This window comes from Gossypium hirsutum, chromosome A04 (assembly GCF_007990345.1).
Source record: "Gossypium hirsutum isolate 1008001.06 chromosome A04, Gossypium_hirsutum_v2.1, whole genome shotgun sequence".
NCBI lineage: Eukaryota > Viridiplantae > Streptophyta > Magnoliopsida > Malvales > Malvaceae > Gossypium > Gossypium hirsutum.
The window spans coordinates 51,404,234-51,426,111 of NC_053427.1; the positions used below are offsets into that span (position 1 = coordinate 51,404,234).

Sequence of the window (21,878 nt, forward strand, 5' to 3'; positions counted from 1 at the left end):
CACGCAATTTCTATCTTACCCAAGCCTAACTGAACATTTTTCTCTCTTATGGCAACCCACATTTTCCATTATTTTCCTCATTGCTACCACACATTTACATCTTTTACAAAATGCTCCTATAAAAGTTTCTCATGAAAACCAACTTGGAAAAGATGTTTAATACACATTCATCTTTCATATTCCTCCATAGCCCATCAAAATACCAATAACTCATGCATGGTTAAATTTTTTAACATGAACCCTAGCATGAAATATGGGTAGAAATGAAGAGAGCAAGCTACCAAGATTTCAAAAATACAAAGAACATGAAAAACGGAGCTTGGGAGCACTTAATATTTAGCTTGGAAAGCTTGAAAACCCTAGCTATGGTGACCCTTGAAATTTGGCTGGATGAAGGAGAAAATGAGCTAATTTTGGTTCATTTTTCCCATTTTATTTCATTAAAAAGCCTAATGACCAAAATGCCCTTATGCCCTTTTTTTTTAAAATTTCATCCATGCAAGCCCATTTTTGTCCAAAAATTTAGAATTTGGGAAAATTATTCTCTAAGACCTTCTAATTCATAATCTAAAGCAATTTCATATAAATTGCTTCTAGAATCCAAGTTTTGCAATTTATTCAATTTAGTCCCTAATTTCCAATTGGACACCTTATGCTTAGAATTTCTTCATGAAACTTTAACACATGCATATACTCATATTCTAGGCCTCATAATACTCATAAAATAAATATTTTGGTGTCAGATTTGTGGTCCCGAAACCACTATTCTGACTAGGCCCTATTCGGGATGTTACATTTCTCCCCCCTTAGAGACTTTCGTCCTCGAAAGTATTACCAGAAAATAGATTCGGATATTGACTTCTCATAGTTTCTTCCGGCTCCCATGTGGCCTTTTCTATACCATGTCGATGCCATAGAACTTTTACAAGAGCCACATCTTTATTTCTCAACTGTTTAACTTCACGAGCCAATATCTTAACCGGTTCCTCTCCATAAGTCATGTCTGGTCGAATTTCATTTTTAGACGATGAAATCACATGAGAGGGGTCTGATCGGTATCTCCTTAACATGGATACATGGAACACATCGTGAATCTTTTCCAGTTCAGGTGGCAACACCAAACGATAAGCTAACGGTCCAACTCTTTCAATGATCTCGTATAGTCTGGTAAATTGTGGACTTAGTTTACCTTTCCGACCAAATCTCAATACCTTTCTCCATGGAGATACTTTCAAGAATACTCTATCTCCAACTTAAAACTCAATTTCCTTTCTTTTCAGGCCAGCATAAGACTTTTGCCTATCTGATGCCGCTTTTAAACAATCCTGTATCACTTTAACTTTTTCTTCAGTTTCTTTAATTAGATCAACTCCGTGAATCTGATTTTCCTTGAGTTCTGTCCAGTACAATGGAGTTCGGCACTTCCTACCATACAAGGCCTCATAAGGCCCCATCTTCAAACTTGTTTGAAAACTATTGTTGTAGGCAAATTCTACCAATGGCAGGTATTTTTCCCAAGTACCCTGAAATTCGAGGATGCAACAACATAACATGTCCTCGAGAATCTAAATCATCCACTCAGATTGACCATCAGTCTGAGGGTGAAAAGTTGTGCTAAAACTCAACTTTATACCTAATGCTTCTTGTAACTTCTTCCAGAACCTCGAAGTGAACCTCGGGTCTCTGTCTGAAATAATCGATAGTGGTACTCCGTGCAATCTTACTATCTCAGAAATGTACAAATCGACTAATCTATCAAGGGAATAATCTGTCTTTACCGGAATGAAATGAGCCGACTTTGTCAATTTATCCACTATAACCTATATGACATCTTTCTTTTTTGGAGTGATAGGTAGTCCTGTCACGAAGTCCATGGTAACTCTGTCCCACTTCCATTCAGGGACCATTACAAGCTGTAACAAACCTGAAGGCACTTGATGTTTAGCTTTAACTTGCGACATACTAGGCATTTCGATACAAATTTAGAAACATCTCTTTTCATGCCGTTCTACCAGTATATCTTCTTTAAATCATTGTATATCTTGGTACTTCCCGGGTGAACTGACAAACGACTATTATGTGCTTCTTGCAAAATCTTCTGAATAAGTTCATTGTCTTTGGGTACACAAACCCTATGTCTAAACATTAAACATCCCTCAAGACTAATTCAGAAATCTGGCTCAGCACCAGACTCACATTGAGCCCTTTTTGCTTGCAAGTCATCATCATTAAGCTGAGCATCATGAATTTCCTACAGAAATGTTGGCTTAGCCTCCAGCTCGGTCAGAATTGAGCCATCATCAAGCAATGTCAAACAGGTATTCATGGCTCTCAAGGCAAACATAGATTTTTTTACTCAATGCATCAGCGACCACATTCGCCGTTCCCGGGTGATAGTCGATAATCAGATCATAATCCTTAATTAATTCTAACCATCTTCGCTGTCTCAAATTTAATTCTTTCTAAGTCATCAAATATTTCAAACTCTTGTGGTCCGTGAATATACGGCAAGTCTCGCCATACAAATAATGCCTTTAAATTTCCAAGGCAAAAACAATAGCCGTAAGCTCTAGGTCGTGGGTTGGATAATTCTTCTCATGAGGCTTCAATTGCCATGAAGTATAGGCTATCACCTTGCCATCTTGCATAAGCACACATCCCAATCCATTTAAGGATGCATCACTGTATACCACAAATTCTTTTCCCAGTTCAGGTAGCACTAAAACAGGAGCTTCGGTCAGCAATGTCTTTAACTTCTCAAAACTTTGCTGACACTTCTCTGTCCATTCAAACTTAACGTCTTTCTGTAGAAACTTCATTATCAGAGTCGCTATTATGGAAAATCCTTTTACAAACCTTCGATAGTAACTGGCTAAGCCCAAAAAGCTTCTAACCTCTGTTACATTCTTAGGCGATTTCAATTCAACAATTGCAGAAATCTTACTTGGATGAACTCGGATGCCTTCACCCGAAACTATATGACCCAAAAACTCAACTTCCTGGAGCAAAAACTCACTCTTGCTAAACTTAGCATACAATTGCTTTTCCCGCAAGGTCTGCAACACAATTCTCAAGTGTTTTGGATGCTCTAACTCATCTTTAGAGTAGATCAAAATGTCGTCAATAAACACAACGATGAACTCATCCAAATATGGCCGAAAGATCCTATTCATTAGATCCATGAACACAGCCGGTGCATTCATCAGCCCAAACGGCATGACAAGAAATTCATAATGGCAATACCTCGTTCTGAAAGCTGTCTTGGGTACATCCGAGTCTTTAACTCGCAGTTGATAATAGCTAGACCTCAAGTCTATCTTAAAGAATACGGTGGCTCATCTCAACTGGTCAAACAAATCGTCGATCAATGGCAAAGGATATTTATTCTTGATATTCACCTTATTCAGTTGCCGATAATCGATACATAACCTCATCGAATGATCTTTCTTCTTTACGAATAACACGGGGGCACCCCAAGGTGAAAAACTTGGCCTTTCAAATCCTTTATCCATCAACTCTTGCAACTGTGCTTTTAACTCCTTCAACTTAGTAGGTGCCATTCTATACGGAGCAATAGAAATGGGAGTCGTCCCTGCCACCAACTCAATACCAAACTCTATCTCCCTTTCAGGAGGTAATCCGGGTAATTCTTCTGGAAACACATCTGGGTATTCACATACTATCAGCACGGACTCAATCTTTAATTCTGTTTCCTTAGCGTTCAGTACAATTGCAAGCATATCCTTTCCTCATATATCTCTGGGCAACCATTGTTGTGATTACAACCGGTAGCGAACCCAATTCTCTTGATTTGACCCGTAGAATCTTACCATCTGAACATTTCAATTTAATATACTTACTACCACAATTCACTGTCACATCATGAAGGGCTAACCAATCCATACCAAGTATTACATCAAATTCATCAAATTGTAACAACATAAGGTTAGCCGGGAAACAACAACCTTGAATCATCAAAGAACAATTCTTACAGACTTTATCAACTAGGACTGATCTGCCTAGTGGGTTTGACACTTTAATAATGAATTCTGTAGGTTCCATAGGTATGTTCATACGAGACACCAATCTCATGCAGATATATGAATGCGTTGACCCCGAGTCAATTAAAGCAACAACACTTGTATTGAAAAGAGAGAAAGTACCAGTAATAACATCAGGAGCTGTAACGCCCAGTACCCGAGACCGTCGCCGGAGTCGAACACGAGGTGTTAACGGGCTTAATTCATTACTGAAACAGCTCAAACAATTTATTTTTAAAATTTCCAGTCAAGCTGGCAATTTGCATCACAGTCGCTTACAATTTTCATATCTCGAGTTCTGAAACTCAAAATTAAGATCCGTAAATTTTTCCTGAAACTAGACTCATATATCTATTTACTAATTTTTTCTAGAATTTTTATTCGAGCCAATTAGTACAGTTTATTAGTTAAAGTCTCCCCTATTTTAGGGTTCGACTACTTTGACCTCTGTGTATTACAAATCAGATATCTCCCTGTACAAAAGTTTCAATGACTATTCCATTTGTTTCTTATAAAACTAGACTCAATAATTATTTCATACATGTAAGATAAAACTCCTTATTGTTTTTGTATAATTTATAGTTAATTTTTAAAGTCAGAACAGGGGATATAGAGATCACTCTGACCATGTTCCACCAAAACTTAAATGTCTCACAAAATATGACTCATATACTTGTTTTGTTCCATCCATATGAAAATAGACTCATCAAGCTTCAATTTCATAACTTATTCATCATTTAATTCCATTTCTACTATTTTTAGTGATTTTTCAAATTTACATCACTGCTGCTGTCAGATTTTGTTTTATGGCAAATTTTATTTTACTATAGATTTTCATGGACTAAATAGCATTTTAAACAACATAACATCAAATATGACTTAGATTGGCCATTCCAATGGCTAATCATTTTCAAACCCTTTTATTGCCAAACCATGGCCATATCATAAGATCATTTACACAAAGTGAGTATTTTTCCATACATGCCACATTCAAAACACACAAGCCATTTTACCAATTTAGGGCTTCGGATAGTGTGAACGAGTCTTCGACCTATCCCAATTCTCAAGCCAGCTTGTCAACAACTACAATGAATGAAAAGAAGGGGTAAGCATAAATGCTTAGTAAGTTCACATGCAAATAGCAAGTAACATAATCATGCAATTCCACATAAAACATCATTTATATAAACAACACCAAGACATTCATGTTTCATTTGCATTTAATATCTTTCTACGATTTCATCATACCAAATTCTCAACCCGAGGATTTAAGCACATACCTGTCAAATTTTCTCATTCACCACACTTACCAATATGTCACCTTCATTTTAGGCATTCTTCTCATTCACTTAAGATTCACTTGTTGAACACATCGGAATATAATTCGAATACGCGGATTTCATGAACGTAAGTGCCGTACCCGTAGCTAGACAAACTCAATAGCCTGCGAAACTTATGTAGCCAAGCTACCATGTAACCTGCCCATAAGTGAACTCGGACTCAACTCAACGAGCTCCGGCGTTCACATCTATAAGTGAACTCGGACTGAACTCAACGAGTTCGGATGCCTAGTTACATCTCACAAACTCGAACTCAACTCAACGAGTTCGGAACTCAAATATCCTAATGACATGTCACTTTTATTCTAATCTATTCCTAAGGTTCAAACGGGCTTTTTTTCTCAATCTCACATCTTTGTCGTCTTCATTGGAAAATCGGAACCGATACTCGGTGATAGTTCATACTCATCAAGTAATTCACATAATTACATATTATTAAACAATAACCACAAAACATAACATTTCATGATAATAATAAGCATCATATCATATAAACAACATTAAATTGCTCAAAATGAAAATTATGTTACTACATTTACACATGAACTTACCTCGATACAAAATTATTAGCAATCGAGCCTATTCTTCGTAAACTTTGTTTTTCCCTCGATCGCGACTTGAATCTCGTTTCTCTTGAACTATAATGCCAAATTAATCTTATTTAATACATACATTCATCAAAACAGCATTTAATATGAACTTTGGCAAAATTACATTTTCCCCCTAAACTTTTGCATAATTACACTTTTACCCCTAGGCTCAGGAATTAAACTTCATCCCTTATTCTTATGTTTTATGACATTCTGATCATTTTTCCCTTCTATGGAAACATCAAATTCACACTCTAACATGTACTTATGACTATTAGGTATTTTTACCGATTAAGCCCTTTTACTCGTTTTTGCTTAAAACCGAGTAGCACAAGTTGTCTAACATAATTTAAAACCTCATATTCTATCATAAAACACAAAAATACACAAATTTCACCGATGGGTATTTTTCCAAATATGAACCCTAGGTTGAATTATTGCTAGCATAAGTTAATTCGAGCTATCGAGATTTCAAAAACATAAAAATCATTAAAAACGGGGCATGAAATCACTTACTATGAAGCTTGAAAATTGAAGAAACCCTAGCTATGGGAGAGGTAAAATTCAGCAGCAACCATATGGAGAAGATGATCATTTTGTGTTATTTTTCCCATTTTATTTCATTTAATATACAAATGACCAAAATGCCCTTACTACTAAACTTTCCAAAAATTCCATCCATGTCCAATTTTTGTCCATAGACTTAGAAATTGGTCAAATTGCTATTTAACACCTCCTCATTGATATTCCAAAGAAATTTCATACTAAAAACTCCTAGAATGCAAGTTTTGCAAATTATTCGATTTAGTCCCTAGTTTCAATTTAAGCACTTTAGGCATAGGATTTCATCACGAAATTTTCACACAATCATGCAATCATATCATAAACATCAAAATAATTATAAAATAATTATTTCTATCTCGAATTTTTAGTCACGAAACCACTATTCCGATTAGGCCCTAACTCAGGATATTACAACTCTCCCCCCATTAAGGATTTTCGTCCTCGAAAATCTTACCGGTAAACAGGTGTGGGTATTGGTTTCTTATAGTTTCCTCAGGTTCCCATGTAGTCTCTTCTACCTCATGCTTTTACCACAACACTTTCACGAGAGAGACACTTCTATTTCTTAGTTGTTAGACTTCTCGAGCTAAAATCTTAATCGGTTCTTCTTTGTAAGTCATATCTAGTCGTAGTTCAATTTCTGTCGGTGAAATTATATGTGAGGGATCCAAACAATACCGACGTAGCATAGATACGTGGAACAAATCATCATCTTCTGTAATTCAGGTGGTAATGCTAGCCGATAAGCTACTGATCCAATTCTTTCAATTACTTCATACGGTCCAATAAAACGCGGACTTAACTTGCCCTTCCGTCCAAATCTAAGGAATTTCTTCCATGGAGACACTTTCAAAAACACCTTATCACCAACTTGAAACTCGATTTCCTTTCGCTTCAAATCCGCATAAGATTTCTGTCTATCTGAAGCAGCTTTCAAACAATCTCGAATCACTTTCACCTTTTCTTCGTGTTCTTTTATTAGATCAACTCCATAAATCTGATTTTCCTTGAGTTCAGTCCAATACAATGGCGTCCGACATTTATGACCATACAATGCTTCAAAAGGTGCCATCTTCAAGCTCGTTTGATAACTATTATTATAAGTAAATTCTACCAACGGCAAGTACCTTTCCCAACTACCTTGAAATTCCAATACACAACATCTGAGCATGTCTTCAAGAATCTGAATTACTCTCTCTGATTGTCCATCAGTTTGTGGATGAAAGGCAGTGCTAAAATTTAACTTCGTACCTAACGCCTCTTGCAACTTTTGCCAAAACCGTGAAGTAAATCTCGGATCTCTATCTGAAATGATTGACAAAGGTATTCCATGAAGTCTAACAATCTCACGAATATACAATTCAGCCAACTTATTAAGAGAATAATCCGTACGTGCCGAAATAAAATGAGCCGATTTAGTCAGTCTGTCAACTATTACCCAGATGGCATTTTTCTTCCCCGGAGTTAATGGCAACCCTGATACAAAATCCATAGTAATCTGATCCCATTTCCATTCAGGAACCATGATAGGCTAGAGTAATCCCGAAGGTACTTGGTGTTCAGCTTTCACTTGTTGACAAACTAAGCACTTTGATACAAACTCGGAAATATCTCTTTTCATTCCACTCCACCAGTACATTTTCTTCAAGTCATTATACATTTTCGTACCGCCCGAATAAATGACCAAACAGCCATTATGTGCTTCATGCAAAATCTTTTGAATCAACTCATCATTTTTCGGTACACAAATCTGATTTTTAAACATCAAGCAACCATCAGAACCGATTCTGAAATCTGATCCCGTATCAGCTTCACACTGCTTTCTCTTGGCTTGTAAATCTTGATCATTTTTCTGAGCTTCACAAATCTCTTGTAAAAACATCGGTGTTGCTCTTAACTCTGCTAGAGTCGAACCATCATCTGATACCTTTAACCGAGTGTTCATAGCCCTCAAAGCAAATAGCAACTTTCTGCTTAAAGCATCGGCAACCACATTCCTTTTCCCAGATGGTAATAAATAACAAGCTCGTAATCTTTCAATAACTCCAACCATCTTCACTGTTTCAAATTCAAGTCCTTTTTTGACATCAAGTACTTAAGACTTTTCTGGTCGGTATATACTCGGCACTTTTCACCATACAAATAATGTCACCAAATCTTCAAAGCAAACACTATAGCAGCTAATTCCAAATCATGAGTTGGATAATTCCTTTCGTGAGATTTTAATTACCTCGAAGCATAAGCCACTACTTTTCCTTCTTGCATAAGTACACATCCTAAGCCATTTCGAGAAGCATCACTATACACCACAAATTCTTTACCTGATTCGGGTTGTACCAACACTGGTGCTTCAGTTAATAGCTTTTTCAATTCTTCAAAACTCTGTTGACATTCTCCCGTCCATTCAAATTTAACATCCTTTCGGAGTAGTCTAGTCATAGGAGCAACAATTATAGAAAATCAATTTACAAACCACCGATAATACCCAGCTAGCCTCAAGAAACTTCTAACCTCGGTTACATTTTTCGGTGGTTTCCAATCAACAATGGCTGAAATTTTACTAGGATCAACCCGTATACCATCACCTGAAACAACCCGAAGCGAAAATTCACTTTTACTAAACTTAGCATACAACTGCTTATCTCTCAAAGTTTGTAAAACTATCCTCAAGTGCTCAGCATGTTCTGTCTCATCTTTTGAATAAATTAAGATGTCATCTATAAACACTACAACAAACTTGTCCAAGTATGGCCGAAATATGCGATTCATTAAATCCATAAACACAGCAGGAGCATTTGTCAACCCGAATGGCATAACTAAAAATTCATAATGACTTTACCTTGTTCTAAAAGCAGTTTTAGGCACATCCGACTCCTTTACTCGTAGTTGGTAGTACCCAGATCTCAAGTCAATATTTGAGAACCATGTCTCTCCTTTTAGCTGATCAAACAAATCATCAATTCTTGGCAACGGATACTTGTTTTTTATTATCCCCTTGTTTAATTGCTGATAGTCAACACACAATCTCATAGAACCATCCTTATTTTTCACAAATAACACGGGAGCACCCCAATGTGAAAAACTTGGTCTCACAAAGCCTTTACCAGTCAACTCTTGCAACTGCGACTTTAATTCTTGCAACTGCGACTTTAATTCTTTCAACTCTGCTGGTGCCATTCTATACGGAGCAATCGAGATCGGAGCTGTTCCCAGTATCAAATCAATACCAAATTCTACTTCCCTGACTGAAGGCAAACCCGACAATTCTTCTGGAAATACGTCCGCAAATTCACACACAACCGGCACTGATTCAACTTTCTTTTCAACTTATTTTGTATTAATTACATACGCCAAATAAGCTTCATAACCCTTTCTCAAATATCTCTGAGCCGACATCGAAGAAATCATACTAGATAATGCCTCTGATTTGTCTGGTTCAACCCGCAGAATTTCACCATTTTCACATTTTAATTCTATAACCTTTTCTTTGCAATTTACTATAGCATCATGCAATGTCAACCAATCCATACCCAAAATAACATCAAATTCATCAAACAGCAACAAATCAAGTCGACCAGAAAGTAATGACCCCGAATCATTAAAGGGCATTTCTTGCATACTTTATGAACTATTACACATTTGCCTAACGGATTCGACACTCTAATCATAAATTCTGTGTTCTCAACAGGTAATTTCATACTAGACACTAGTTTCATGCACACATATGAATGAGTAGAACCTGGATCAACCAAAGCAGTAACATTAACATCCTAAAGAGAAAATATACCAGTAATCACGTCAGGTGATGAAGCATCTTCACGTGCCTTTATAGCATATGTTCTAGCTGGAGCCCTTGCTTCAGATTTAGCTGCTAAATCTCTGGCTACATTCTTGCTGCTTGCTTCATTTCCAACTTTTCTCGAATATCTTCCCCTTGAGTCTGCACCACTAACTTTTACACTCTGAAATTTTTCTTTCTCGACTCTCTCTGGGCAGTCTCTAATAAAATGATCCGGAGAACCTCACCGAAAACATTCATTCGCTCTACATGGGCCAAAATGATTTCTGCCACACCTCTAGCACACTAGCCGCAGAAGTAGTCTGAGATTTAGGACCCACATTTTGCTTCTTAAAATTTTCATATGATTGTCCAGCCGAAACCTATGAACGAGGATTCATATTTCTAGATTTTTTGGATTGCTGTGAGAATGAACTGCTCGTCGGTCTTTTCTTCCAATTTCTAGTCTCGGCCTCTACTTTTTTCTTTTCTTTAAGTAGTTCTTCAGCCTTGCAAGCTCGATCAACCAGTACTACCATTTCTTTTAATTCAAGAATCCCAACAAATACTTTGATGTCTTCATTGAGTCCATCTTCAAATCGTCTGCACATTTTAGCCTCTGTAGGAATATATTCTCTAGCATACTTACTCAACCTGACGAACTCCCTTTCGTATTCAATAACTGTCATGTTTCCCTACTTTAATTCAAGAAACTCTTTACGCTTCTGATCAATAAATCTTTCACTGATGTATTTCTTCCGAAATTTTTCTTGAAAGAACTCCCAAGTTATTTTTTCTTTCGGTACTGTTGAAGTCAATGTCTTCCACCAATGATAAGCTAAATCCCTCAACAATGATATAGCACATTTTAAGTATTCCTCAGGTGTACAAGAAAATTCATCAAATACTCGAATAGAATTCTCAAGCCAAAACTCTGCATTCTCAGCATCATCATCAATATTTGCCCTAAATTCTTCGGCCCCTTGCTTACGGATTCTTTCAACTGGAGTTCTGTGAAATTTCATCAAATCTACGCCTTGAGGCATCGGGGGTACAGGTTGAGAAATCAGGGGAGGTGGGGGAGGTTGTTCATTCGGGTTCATACGAACGAACTCAGTATACCAAGCACTCATCATCTGGAGAAAGGCTTCCCGAGCCCCTTCTCCTCCTCCTTGACCAATAGTAGGAGGTGGATTTTCAGTTGGCACCGCCCCTTTAGCTGGAGCTGGTGCATTACTCTCTACATCATCAGTCGTAACTGGATCGGGATCCATTTACTATAAAAAAATCATTTAAAAGGTCAAAAGTCGTGACACTATCACAATATATATATGGCATGTATAGCAAAACTCGTACATACAACGCATTAGTCTGAGAAGCAACTAAACCTACTCTGATATCACCAAATGTAAAGCCTTGTACCCGAGACCATCACCGAAGTCGAACACGAGGTGTTAACGGCCTTAATTCATTACTTAAACAGCTCAAACAATATATATATGGCATGTATAGCAAAACTCGTACATAAAACACATTAGTTCGAGAACCGACTAAACCTGCTCTGATATCACCAAATGTAATGCCCTGTACCCGAGACCATCACCGAAGTCGAACACGAGGTGTTAACGGCCTTAATTCATTACTTAAACAGCTCAAACAATTTAATTTTAAAATTTCCAATCAAGCTAGCAATTTGCGTCATAGTCGCTTAAAATTTTCATATCTCAAGTTTCGAAACTCAAAATTAATATCCATAAATTTTCCCTGAAACTAGACTCATATATCTATTTACTAATTGTTTTCTAGAATTTTTGGTCTAGCCAATTAGTACAGTTTATTAGTTAAAGTCTCCCCTGTGTCAGGGTTCGGCTGCTCTGACCTCTGCATATTACGAATCCGATATCTCCCTGTACAGAGTTTCAATGACTATTCCGTTTATTTCTTATAAAACTATACTCAATAAGTATTTCATACATGTAAGATAAAACTCCTAATTGTTTTTGTACAATTTATAGTGAATTTTTAAAGTCAGAATAGGGGATACAGAGATCACTCTGACCTTGTTCGTCCAAAACTTAAATGTCTCACAAAATATAACTCATATACTTGTTTTATTCCATCCATATGAATATAGACTCATCAAGCTTCAATTTAATAACTTACACATCATTTAATTCCATTTCTGCTATTTTTAGTGATTTTTCAAATTTACATCACTGCTGCTGTCAGATTCTGTTTTATGGCAAATTCTACTTTACTGTAGATTTTCATGGACTAAATAGCATTTTAAACATACATAAGATCAAATATGACTTAGATTGGCCATTCCAATGGCTAATCATTTTCAAACCCTTTTATTGCCAAACCATGGCCATATCATAAGATCATTTACACAAAGTGAGTATTTTTCCATACATGCCACATTCAAAACACACAAGCCATTTTACCAATTTAGGCCTTCGGATAGTGTGAACGAGTCTTCGAACTATACCGATTCTCAAGCCGGCTTGTCAACAACTACAATGAATGAAAAGAAGGGGTAAGCATAAATGCTTAGTAAGTTCACATGCAAATAGCAAGTAACATAATCATGCAATTCCACATAAAACATCATTTGTATAAACAAGACCAAGACATTCATGTTTCATTTGCATTTAATATCTTTCTACGATTTCACCATACCAAATTCTCAACCCGAGGATTTAAGTACATACCTGTCAAATTTTCTCATTCACCACACTTACCAATATGACACCTTCATTTTAGGCATTCTTCTCATTCACTTAAGATTCACCCGTTGAACACATCAGAATATAATTCGAATACGCGGATTTCATGAACGTAAGTGCCATACCTGCAGCTAGACAAACTCAATAGCCTACGAAACTTATGTATCCAAGCTACCATGTAACCCGCCCATAAGTGAACTCAGACTCAACTCAACGAGCTTGGGCGTTCGCATCCATAAGTGAACTCGGACTCAACTCAACGAGTTCGGATGCCTAGTTACATCTCACGAACTTGGACTCAACTCAACGAGTTCGGAACTCAAATATCCTAGTGACATGTCACTTTTATTCTAATCTATTCCTAAGGTTCAAACGGGCTTTTTTTCTCAATCTCACATCTTTGCCGTCTTCAACGGAATATCGGAACCGATACTCGGTGATAGTTCATACTTATCAAGTAATTCACGTAATTACATATTATTCAACAATAACCACAAAACATAACATTTCATAATAATAATAAGCATTATATCATATAAACAACATTAAATAGCTCAAAATGACAATTATGTTACTACATTTACACATGAACTTACCTCGATACAAAATTATTAGCAATCGAGCCTATTCTTCGTAAACTTTGTTTTTCCCTCGATCGCGACTTGAATCTCGTTTCTCTTGATCTATAATGCCAAATTAATCTTAATTAATACATACATTCATCAAAACAGCATTTAATACGAACTTCAGCAAAATTACATTTTTGCCCCTAAACTTTTGCATAATTACACTTTTCCCTTAGGCTCGAGAATTAAACTTCATCCCATATTCTTATGTTCTATGACATGCTGATCATTTTTCCCTTGTATGGCAACATCAAATTCACACTCTAACATGTACTTATGACTATTAGGTATTTTTACCGATTAAGCCCTTTTACTCGTTTTTGCTTAAAACCGAGTAGCACAAGTTGTCTAACATAATTTAAAACCTCATATTCTATCATAAAACACCAAAATAAAAAAATTTCATCGATGGGTATTTTTCCAAATATGAATCCTAGGTTGAATTATTGCCAGCATAAGTTAATTCGAGCCATCGGGATTTCAAAAACATAAAAATCATTAAAAACGGGGCATGAAATCACTTACTATGAAGCTTGAAAATTGAAGAAACCCTAGCTATGGAAGAGGTAAAATTCGGCAGCAACCATATGGAGAAGATGATCATTTTGTGTTATTTTTCCCATTTTATTTCATTTAATATACAAATGACCAAAATGCCCTTACTACTAAACTTTCCAAAAATTCCATCCATGTCCAATTTTTGTCCATAGACTTAGAAATTGGTCAAATTTCTATTTATGACCTCTTCATTAATATTCCAAAGCAATTTCATACTAAAAACTCCTAGAATACAAGGTTTGCAAATTATTCGATTTAGTCCCTAATTTCAATTTAAGCACTTTAGGCATAGGATTTCATCACGAAATTTTCACACAATCATGCAATCATATCAGAAACATCAAAATAATTATAAAATAATTATTTCTATCTTGAATTTGTGGTCGCAAAACTACTATTCTGATTTGGCCTTAATTCGGGATATTACAAGAGCAGAGGCTTCCTCTCGAGCACGTATCGCATACGTTCTTATCGAGGCTCGAATCTCTGATTTTGTAGCGTCTTTCGTCACAACTCGTCTTCCACTATCACGCCCAGTGTATTTCGGAGGTCTACCTCGTGGAATGGGAGTACTCGATTTTGGGGTTAGATCCACTTCTTTTTCAACTAGCTCTGGGCAGTCTTTGAGGAAGAGATCAAGATAACCACATCTAAAACACACGCCGCTCTTCATTCAGTACTCCCTAAAATGAAATTGATTACAACTCTTACACTTCGGCTTTTGATCATCTACACTCCCCACACTAACTACCATCGGGGAGGAAGATCTTTGCCCCTGTCGTTTAAAGTTTCTCGATCTACCCGAATATCCCACACACGAAGTGGAGCATCCATGCTGGCTCCTGGCTTTCTTTGTGGAGAACAAGAGTGTTTTACCACTAGACCTCTTGCTTGAAACTCGAGCCTCTCGCTTAGCTTGTTTTATTTCATTATTAAGTTCCTCGGCCTTCTTGGCTTGATCGGCCAATGTGGCAAACTCCCGTATTTCTTAGATCCCAATTAACAACTTGATGTCCTCATTTAGGCCTTCCTCGAAGCGTTTACACATTTCTGATTCAGTTTAGACCCATTCAGTTGCGTACTAACTTAGTCGTACAAACTCTCTCTCATATTCCGCTATAGTCTTGTTACCTTGTTTGAGTTCCAAAAACTCCTTTCGCTTCGAGTCCAAAAACCGTTGGCTAATGTACTTCTTCCTAAACTCTACTTGGAAGAAATCCCAAGTAATATTTTCCTTCGGCACTATCGAGGATACGGTTTTCCACCAATTTATACAGTATCCTTCAAAAGGGACACAACATATTTCAAACTTTCTTCAGGTGTACATGACAAATCATCTAGCACCCTCATAGTGTTCTCGAGCCAGAACTCGGCTCTTTCAGTGTCATCATCAACTTTCACTCTAAATTCCTCAGCCTCATACTTCCTAAGCTTATCTATAGGAGCTTTATTGATTCTCACCGGTGCCATTCCTCGTGGCACATCCTCATCAGGTTGGTTAGGGGGCGGGGGAGGTCTTGGTATATTGGGGCGATTTCTTAGATAATCCACAAACCATTCATCCATCATATCAAAGAAGGCAGCTCAGGCCTCTTTTTGGCCTTCTGACATCAACCTCCTACTACTACTAGATACAGCTCGTTACGGAAGTTGGAGCATGGCTCTCTGCTCCCTCGGACTCATCTTGTGCTTGATTGGAAGACATTTACTATATTCAAAACAATTTAATCAATTAGGAGACGTTACATTATCAATATTCGAGTAATGGCATGTATAGCGAACCTTTAACATCCTCTACGGTATTCCTAGAACCGACTAAACCATAGCTCTGAAACCAATAAATGTAACACCCCTAACCCGTGTCCAATATCGGCATAAGGCTCGAGGCATTACCGGAACTTTACGCTTTCAGTATTCTGACTTGGGTCACAAAATTTCATTTAAATTTAAAACTTTTCAATCATGAACATCTCGTCTCTTGTAAAAGCCTTCGAGACCTATAGCATATCGGAAGGCAATACGGGACAAATACGGGCACGTTCGATTAACCTTGGGCTCCTCAGAAAATTTTCCTTAACATAAAGGGACACACACCCGTGTAGGTGGGTGTGTGGACTCACACGCCTGTGTATTTTGGGGCACGCCCATGCCCTTCAACCGTGGGCAACACTGACTTATCAACACGGTGATGGAACACACCTGTGCTGCCTGTCTGTGGACAAAACTGTCATTTTAACACAGTCATGGCGCACGCCCGTGTGGCCTACCCGTGTACAACTTTGAGCTAAAATTTTAAGTACAAGGGACACACGGTCATAACACACGCCCGTGGAAGGGAACCGTGTGTCACACACGGCCTAGACACACGCCCGAGTGTCCAACCATGTGGACTCTGATAGGCTATATTCCAAGCCTAAGGTCACCCCTTTCTAGCTCTTATGCTCAGAGATTTCCAAGTTTGAAAGAAAACATGACTTTACACCTGTAAATAATCTTAATAAGACTCATTGTATGGAAACCTCATATCATTGGTTTCATACATAATAGGTTATTTCCCATTTAGTGTTTATGGGTTCACATATCATTTTAATTCATCTAAAATTGGCTCATTCGTACGACTGATTGCCAATTGGTAACGACCCATCTCTTGTAAATAAAACCATACATAAATTCGTAGGTCATGGCCTACTTCAGTTAAGCCAATTTTTGCGGCCATATACGAAGAGATAAACATATTTTTACAAGCCTTCACTTGGCAATTCAAATGATATGTATAACCAAAATACTCAAAAATACTATACATGCCATCGAACAAAACAAACAAAGTCTTTATACCAAAGCTTGTCTAGTTGATAGTGTGTTGACTCTCCAATCGTCTTCTAATCCTTATGAGTCCTCGAGCTCTGTAAAACAGGGAAAAGAGAGGGGGTAAGAATTTTCATGCTTACTAAGCTCGAATAACCGAAAAGTAAACCTACCGGGTAATTAGCATACATCCATACTTAATTCATGAAATCATCCATTATGAAATGATTTCCTATCACATGCAATCAATCAATGAGTTAGTCACATAATCATGTATCAGGCAATTTAACTAGATGAGTTCATCCTTCAACATTTCATTCAAATATGTATATCTCATGTTAACCTCGTTGAGTTTCTAGGAAATCTCGATGGAATACCCATTATCCGTCAATTCATACGAATGATCATTACATATATGCACTCCCGCGAACCTCGCATCATATGGCAGGATTACCAGTCCAGGCTAAATCCCCCATATCATGAACTCGTAAGGTGATGTCAGGATTACCGGTCCTGGCTAAATCCCTTATAGCGACAAACACCCTTAATGAGCTCGAATCTGAATTACCAGTCCAGGCTAAATTTAGACCCTAATCAGATTATACGTCCGGGCTAAATCCTTAATGCACATATATTCTTCGGGAGGCTCGTTCATTCAAGGAACACTCGTCTAGGGTAAATCCTTACTGCAACACATGCAGGATCTCGTTACACACATCAATCAGGGTTTATCCATCGAATCCCCTTTTTAAACCTCAACCGAGATAGTTATCAACAAGTCATTACCAAAGGTGCATTTCATGCATTTTCATACCATCAATAAATGCAAACATCATGCATTCATAAATTATACAATTATGCTTATTAGGGGTTTACTTTAAGTTATCCGAACTTACCTGGTATTCTTTTCGGGATTATGTTTCGGTTATTCCGAAACCTTGCGTTTACCACTATCGACCTCCAGAATTCGTTCCTCGAGGTCTATAACAGCAAAATTAAATCATTAATACCCCACATTATACATTTCAAGTTTAATATCTAGCATTGGTCCAAATGACCGTTTGGCCCCTAACCTTTGACATTTTTATGATTTAGTCCCTAAGCTCGTATAATGAAACAAACGCAATTTCTATCTTACCCAAGCCTAACCGAACATTTTTCTCTCTTATGGCAACCCACATTTTCCATTATTTTTCTCATTTCTACCACACATTTACATCTTTTGCAAAATGGTCCCTATAAGGGTTTCTCATGAAAACCAACTTGGAAAAGATGTTTAATACACATTCATCTTTCATATTCCTCCATAATCCATCCAAATACCAATAACTCATGCATGGGTAAATTTTTGAACATGAACCTTAGCATGAAATATGGGTAGAAATGAAGAGAACACGCTACCGGGATTTCAAAAATACAAAGAACATGAAAAACGGGGCTTGGGAGCACTTACTATTTAGCTTGGAAAGCTTGAAAACCTTAGCTATGGTGACCCTTGAAATTCGGCTGGATGGAGGAGAAAATGAGCTGATCTTCATTCATTTTTCCCATTTTATTTCATTAAAAAGCCTAATGACCAAAATGCCCTTATGCCCCCTTTTTTTAAAATTTCATCCATCCAAGCCCATTTTTGTCCAAAAATTTAGAATTTGGGAAAATTACTCTCTAATACCTTCTAATTCATAATCTAAAGCAATTTCATACAAATTGCTTCTAGAATCCAAGTTTTGCAATTTATTCAATTTAGTCCCTAATTTCCAATTGGACACCTTATGCTTAGAATTTATTCATGAAACTTTAACACATGCGTATACTCATATTTTAGGCCTCATAATACTCATAAAATAACTATTTTGGTGTCAGATTTGTGGTCCCGAAACCACTATTTTGACTAGGCCCTATTTTGAGATGTTACACTTCATCTAGGATAATCTTCTGCATACAAAAGGAATGACTTATGCCTTGAATATCAGCTATGGTCCAGCCAATCGCCTTTTTAAACTTCTTTAATACTTCGATTAGCTACTCCTCTTTGTGTTCTGTTAATTCCGTTGAGATAATCACAGGCAAAGTATAATAGGTACCCAAATAAACATATTTCAAATGGGCCAGAAGTACATTAAGTTCAAGTTTGGACGGTTCCTAGATTGACAACTTTGGTTGTCTAAATTCCCAGACATCCAACTCTAACGGTTCAAATTGTGCTAGTTGAACATAGCTCATTGGATTAGCATCCATCAAAACCATATTTTCATTACCTTCTTCATCCTCCAATAGTTCAGACCCTAAGGTGTTCCCTAATAGGACTTCAAAATTATTCTCCCATTCCATAGAAACTTAAGTTTCTAGCTCCTCTATCACTGAACATTCCTCTGTTGGATCAAGAAATTCCATTACTTCTAGAACATTAAATGTTACCTGATCGTCTTGAACTGTCACGGTGAGTTCACCTTTTTGCACCTCTATTAATTTTCTTCTTGTATCTAGGAAAGGTCTCCCCAAGATGGTCGACACTTCTTTATCTACTTCAAAATCTAATATAATAAAATCAGTAGGAAAAATAAACTTTTCAACTCTTACCAAAACATCCTCGATCTTTCCTTCTAGGTATGCTAAATATTGATTCGCCAACTAGAGTGTTACAGTAGTGGGTCTTACTTCACCTATTCCCAATAGCTAGAAAATAGATTTGGGCATCAAGTTTATGCTTGCTCCTAAGTTGCACAAAGCTTTATCATAGTAAGATTCTCCAATATTACAGGGTATAGTAAAGCTTTCAGGGTGCTTTAGTTTTAGAGGAAGCTTGTTCTGTAAGAACGCACAACACTCATTCATTACAGCGACAGTCTCATACTCACTAAGTTTATTCTTCTTTGACAAGATGTCCTTCATGAACATGACATAATTGGGCATTTTCTATAAAGCCTCCACCAATGGGATACTGTTGTGAAGTTGATTTAGAATGTCCAAAAACTTCTTGAATTGCACCTCATGTTTCTACTTATTTGGTTGGAACTTTTGAGGATATAGAGGTGATGGAACTTTGGGTTGAATCGGTCAACTTTTTTGAAGAGATAAATCTGCATCTAGAGAAGATGTTAGCTTATTAGAATTTACTGGGTTTGATTTTAACTCATTAGATTTTGTTAGTTCTGGCTCTGTTGATGTAGGAATTTTAATTGTTGGTTGACTTTCCCTCTTCTTAGTAGGTTCATCTTCAATCACAGTTGTCTTGGGCTCCAAAGTCTTACCACTTTGTAATGCCACTACCTTGAAATGTTTCTTACCCAAATTCCTTGGATTTTCTATATCGTTTGGCAAGGTTAATTGCAGTCGATTACGAAGCTCTATAGCTAACAGACCCTTTTGGTTCTCCAAATATTTCAGTGTTGCTGTCTGGCTTTGGATTAAAGTGTCATTCTTCACTATGTACGCCTTCAACAAGTTCTCCAAGCTATTGGATGACTAACTTGTTGTGGTTTTAGAGCTTGTTGATTGAACCCTTGGGATTGGTTGGGTCTATGTTGCATGTAAGTGTTGTTCAGTCCATTTACTTGGTTACTTCAAGAAAAGTTCAGATGGTTACGCCATGAAGGATTGTAGAAGTTGGATTGTGGTCCTTTCCCTCTTCTATTTTGGTGCTGATTCCCTACATAATATATTCACTCGAGATTTGATGGAAAACTCTAGAAAGAATGGCCATCCCCATAATATACGTAGGAAACAATATCGAACTGACTTGCTGATTGAGCTACAAAATTATTCAAACCATTAGTAGTTAACTATTTCAACATTGAAGGAATAGAAGATACCTGAGCTAAGGGTGATGTAAGTGCGTCCACTTCGTCCACTCTGACTACTCGTTTTCTTAAAGTTGCTTGATTGGTTGGCCATTGATAATTGCTACTAGTGATCCTCTCACTGATCTCGTAACCCTTATTATAAGACTTAGACAAGAGAGCAACATTCGTAAAAGCATCTACCATCAACCTTGTGTGTGCATTGAGATTGTTATAAAACATCTCCAACTAGATGCAGTGTGGAATCCCATGATGAGGACACTTACAAAGTAAATCCTTAAATCTTTCCCCATGCCTTGTATAAGGATTCGTCATCCAATTGTGAAAAAATGGTTATCTCATTTTCCAACTTAGCATTTTTGCTTGTGGAAAGTACTTAACCAAAAATCTTTCCGCTAATTCTTACCATGTAGATATTGAACTTAGGGGTAATGAATTAAGCCATGCTCATGCTCGATCTATGGAAACAGCTTCAACCTTAATGCATCTTCAATCACATCGGCTATCTTAAACGAATCACTCGCCTCCATGAATAATAGAAGTTTAAGGTGTGGATCTTCCGTGGGCATTCCACTAAACTAGCCCACCATTTGGAGCATTTGAAAATCACTGGTTTCAATTCAAGTTAGGGAGGCTCGATCTTCAATCTTTTAATTCTCAAACTTAATTCATTGACAAGGTGTAACACCCCGTACCCGAGACCGTTGTCGGAAGCGACCACGAGGTGCTAACAGACATAATTCATGTATGTTCATAGTCCATTTTAAAAATTTCCAGACAGCTGGCTAACTGCGTCACTGTCACCTTAAAAATCATATCTTGAGTTCCAAAACTCGAAAATCAGTTTCGTAATTTTTCCCTGAAACTAGACTCATATATCCATCCACAAATTTTTTTCTAGAATTTTTGGTCGAGCCAATTAGTACAGTTTATTAGTTAAAGTCTCCCCTGTTACAGGGTTCGACTACACTGACCTTCCTGCATTGTGACTTAGATAACTCCTTATACAGCGCTTCTTCTAACGAAACTAGACTCAAAAAGGAATCTA

At 37.2% G+C, this 21,878-nt stretch overlaps 1 non-coding gene across 1 annotated transcript; it reads left to right on the top strand.

Moving 5' to 3' along the window:
- The first annotated feature begins 21,074 nt into the window (after positions 1-21,074).
- LOC121228453 (small nucleolar RNA R71) lies at positions 21,075-21,182 on the top strand. The gene has a single exon (XR_005926029.1). It is a non-coding gene; the product is annotated as a small nucleolar RNA R71 (small nucleolar RNA).
- Positions 21,183-21,878: the final 696 nt, after the last annotated feature.